The sequence below is a fragment of the Mesitornis unicolor genome, unplaced genomic scaffold, assembly GCF_000695765.1.
Source record: "Mesitornis unicolor isolate BGI_N332 unplaced genomic scaffold, ASM69576v1 scaffold37294, whole genome shotgun sequence".
In the NCBI taxonomy this organism is placed as follows: domain Eukaryota; kingdom Metazoa; phylum Chordata; class Aves; order Mesitornithiformes; family Mesitornithidae; genus Mesitornis; species Mesitornis unicolor.
The window spans coordinates 3,447-8,110 of NW_010178721.1; positions in this window are offsets into that span (position 1 = coordinate 3,447).

A 4,664-nucleotide genomic window follows, 5' to 3' on the forward strand; every position below is an offset into this window, starting at 1 on the left:
ACAAGTCGTAGTAAAATGACATGCGCTTGCAAACAGACAGCACCTGAACTGCACGTAGCCCTCTGATCTGAGTCGTAAACATGTTGTCTGTAAGGCTGATGTACGCTATGTAAAGGGCACAGCAGAAAGGAAAAGGCCCCGAGCTGTTCTAGGAAAAGCAAGTTTATTCAAGGAGATGTTTTTATATTCAAATCTGTCTTGCAGAGCACAGAAAGAGTACGGTGGGGCTGAGTGCATGGGGCACAGGGCTTTACTCCAGTCCTGACAGGGGATGTGTCTGTGTCCGTTACTTGGCTGACAATGCAGGCTGTGCACTGGTGTACAGCCAACTACGTCAGCTACTATGAGATATATGTGTGTGTATATATATATATATATATACACAGAGATACACACATATATACACACACACCACTTAAAAGCATTTCCAGAATATTCTTTTCACTGTTTTAGCACGAAAATGTTAGAAAAGAACCAGAGAGTTGGCCAAAATCCATTCTTTTTATATCCGTGCAAATCGAAAGAAATCAAGGAAGTCCAAGGAGGTGATCATCCCCCTGTACTAGGCACTGGTGAGGCTGCACCTCGAGGGCTGTGTTCAGTTCTGGGCCCCTCACTAGAAGAAGGATGTTGAGATTCTGGAGCGTGTTCAGAGAAGAGCCACAAGGATGGGGAGGGCTCTGGAGAACAAGCCTGATGAGGAGCGGCTGAGGGAACTGGGCTTGTTTAGCCTGCAGAAGAGAAGGCTGAGGGGAGACCTCATCACCACCTCCAACTGCCTCAAGGGAGCTTGTGGAGAGGGGGGTGCTGGGCCCTTCTCCCAGGTGCTGGGGGATAGAACAAGGGGAAATGGCACCAAGCTGTGCCAAGGGAGGTTCAGGTTAGAGCTAAGGAGGAAGTTCTTTACTGAGAGGGTCGTCAGAAGCTGGACCAGGCTGCCCAGGGAGGGGGTGGAGTCCCCATCCCTGGATGTGTTTAAAGAGCGGGTAGACGAGGTACTTAAGGATATGGTTTAGGGGGTAGACAGGAACGGTTGGACGTGATGATCTCAGAGGGCTTTTCCAACCGAGCGATTCTGTGATTCTGTGATTAAGAAAAGTCTTGATTTAAAGTTTTTTGATTTAAGGAGTCTCACCTCTGGGTACTGTGTTTCAATTTCTTTCTAAATGGCTTGTTTATGAAAGAATAGAATAAATGGGGAACTTTTACTACGAGCAGGAGGAGGGAAGGGCTTTGGTAGAAATGAAGCTGGAGAGAAGGGTAAAATATGTTTCATCCTTATGGGAACCTACTATTAGGCATTTGGAACAGTTTAAAAGCTGGTGTAATCTGATTGCTATTTATCCACCACCTCCTCCTAAAATGGAACATTTAAACTTGTTACAGTAAATGGATAAAAGTTGCTTGCAAAACAAAGCACAGCCAGGAAGAAGTACGACTGATGAATATCCAGATTCACAAATCCAAATCAGCCATCATGGAAATTTGGTCCAACTCTGCCTAAAACAGAAGGCAGAATTTTCCTCCATTTGCTCTTTTCCAGCTTCATGTGTTCTTCTCCTTTTAGGAAAGCATCCACTCTTGATTTGAAATATCTGCGATCTATGCTGTCTGTGATTTTTATTTCTGTCTACCTGTTTATTGCTAATCATATTTTGGAGTAGTTGGAAGAAGTGGCTGACAGACAAATATTTATCGTTATTGTCTTACAGATGGATCAGTAAAAAAGGTCTTCAAATCTTCTGTTGCTTACAGGAGTGTTTAAAATAACTTTGTAGGCAAAGTCGATTGTAGTTCAGGTCTGAATGGGATGTATTTAATGAAATTGTTCTCAGTGTGAAAGGAATTTGATGCCAATTTTTACAAAGGCATCGGTGTGATCCTGAGGGAGTTTCTGGCAATTAAAAGTACTTCGAGGCTTTCCAGGACATGGGATTGGTGGTGTGGACTGAGACACGCTGTAAAGGAGTGGTTCAGCGTGACAAAATATCTCAGCTTGTATAAAAGATGCAGGAGGATGATGTGGCAGACATCCTTATAGCCATGGATGTTGTGCAGAGAGTCAACAGGGACTATTGCTATTTGCTATTGTTTGTAAAACCAGACATAGGAAACACTCAAGGAAATTATCAGGTGGCAAATGGGAAACAGACCAGACAAAGTAATTTTTTTTAAAGTAATAAATTGCTAAGTTGTAGACCTTGCTAGACAAAATAAATAAATGGTAGCAGTTTTGAGAAGGGAACTGGACAAATTTGGCCTACTGACAACTATCAAACATTAAAACGGAAATTTTGCCTCAGAAAATTTCTACACTCTGACCTGCTAGAAGCAATGAAGGTGAAATGTGGCCAGGATCCTTCTGTATCTGCCCTGACTTCCTTGAAGCACTGGTGGAAACACAGCATTAGGAAAAAGAGTTAGCGAGCACAGCCCATTTTGCTTTAAATGTGCTAAGTGCAAATGGAAACTACTGAAAAAAAAGAAATGCAATTTTTGTTTGTTCTGTGAGTGACAAAGCTATCAAGCAGGCAATTTGACCATAATATGACAGGCACAGGTGAAGCAAAGTAGCAAGAATAAGACTGTCATTTTTATTCTCTGCTTCTTTTTTTTTTTCCACAAACACGTTTTCAAGGACAAACCAAATTCATCGTATTTCACAGTTACCATTAGTGGTTTGGGATTTGTTTGAGTTGCTTTTTCACACACAGAAGCTGAGGAGCATAACACACAATCTCATTAAATAATCTGGAAAATCTTCAGCATTAATTTTCACGAATGCTCAGTGCCAGCAAGCTTTGCCAGCTGAGATCTCAGCCTTTTTTCTACTTCCAAATCACCAGTAGATCATCCTCAAGGCTTACTGCCACGAAACTAATAAGATGCTCAGTGTATATAGAGGGTAACAAGTCAACAGACTGATGAACCAGCTCCCTCCCTGTAGGATGCTAAGGTAGATTGGTGCAAAACAGACACAATGATTTTACTTTTCTAGCTTACAAATAGGAAATACCTGATAAGGAACAGGTATTGAGGTGGAGGTTTGCAAAGCAATTAAGAGATGTCACCACCTGAGGCTGAGTCAGAAGGTTTCTGCATCAGCCCTGCTGTGTCAGATGTAACTGGCCTCAGGGAAAGTGGCCTTGTGTTTCCCTGTGCTGACAGCACGGGCAGCGCTGCTGCAGCACACGCTGCTCACTGTCAAATCTACCCCGTATTCTGCGATCAGCGTTTCAGAGCTCTCCCTTGCAAGCAGAACAGCACTTTAAACATTTTTTTCCTTTGTATTTCATCCAGTTCTCAGACAGCCGAGTTCCATCCACGCGTATCCTGCCCTATTTTAATGACATGTGCGATCTGCTGCCCTCTATCCTGACAGGGCTCTGTCTGGCTGGGATTGCATTCTGATTCACCCGTAATTCCTGGAGAGCTTCAAGGACACCAGAGTGTACATCTAATGAGTATTTACAAAGAAATTTCCTCGGAGAGAAAGAAAAGACCCATGAGTTTTCAATGTGTCATGGAAAACTGTCTGCTGAACATCTTGAAGCGTGCGTTTGCAAGTACATGCAGAAAATGTCAAAGTAGAAATCTTCACAGCTAGAGAACGTGTGGCAAGGGTCAGACCTTGCAGCTCAGAAGGGATTTTTGTGAATTACTGCGCTTTACGACCGTAGCTTCCAGTTCACAGACCACAAGGCTCGGCTGATCAGAAAAAAAATCATCATATTAACCCATATGAAATCGGTGTGGTTGTACCTGCAACTTAATAGCAATTCAGCAGCTGGTGGGTGCCTGGTTTTCGTGTTCTTTGGTGAGAAAATAATTCCTGTATTCGGTTGTGATTTTTTTTTCCCTGAGCCCTAGGGCAGGTAAAGGTGAAGGCTTGAAGTCAGAAACCTCTGTGGGAGAAACAGAACTGTTGTGACTGCGTTCTCCAAATGATGCAAACCGTTGTGCCAGCAACGCCAACGCCAGCTTTAAAGGTCTTGTTTGACCCGAGGAAAACATTGTATTTTCAAAATACACATAGTAACCAGACTGATTGCTACTTGGAGTTGAAACTGATGCTTTTAATCCCTTAGACCACACCTAAGATGTTACAGACACCTTATCGATAAATAGGAAATTAGTCACAATAACTCCTTGTCACACACAACAACAGCAGAAAGTCTCGGGGAGCTTCAAGATTTCACTGGAACCAGGGATCAGTCCCTGGAGTCCCACCAAGCGCCATGACTGATGAATCTCTCCTTGGCCAGCCGGAGCTTCTTCAGCCTCCTTGTCAATTAAAAAAGAAATTTAAAAAGTGAATTCTTGTCCTTGTACACATTTTCGTTGGTACCAGAGCATTCAGGCAGCCAAAGCTTTGGCAGAGCTCCGAAACACTTCAGCCTGGGAAGGGCCGGGGACGGGCACGGCTGCCCGGGGCAGGCCCTGAGGGGGTGACGCCAACGCCCGCCCACCCCCTGGCTCTTCCCGCTGCCGCTTCATCATTGGCCAGGCCCTTCCCGCTGCCGTCTCGCTATTGGCCAGACTCTTCCCGCTGCTGCCCGCCATTGGCCAGTCGCGGCGCTGAGGCCGGGCAGGAAGGCCGCCGTCGCCAGCTGCGGGGCCTGGGCCGGGCTCGCCCTGCCGAAGCGTTCCTGCCCCCTTGGGGA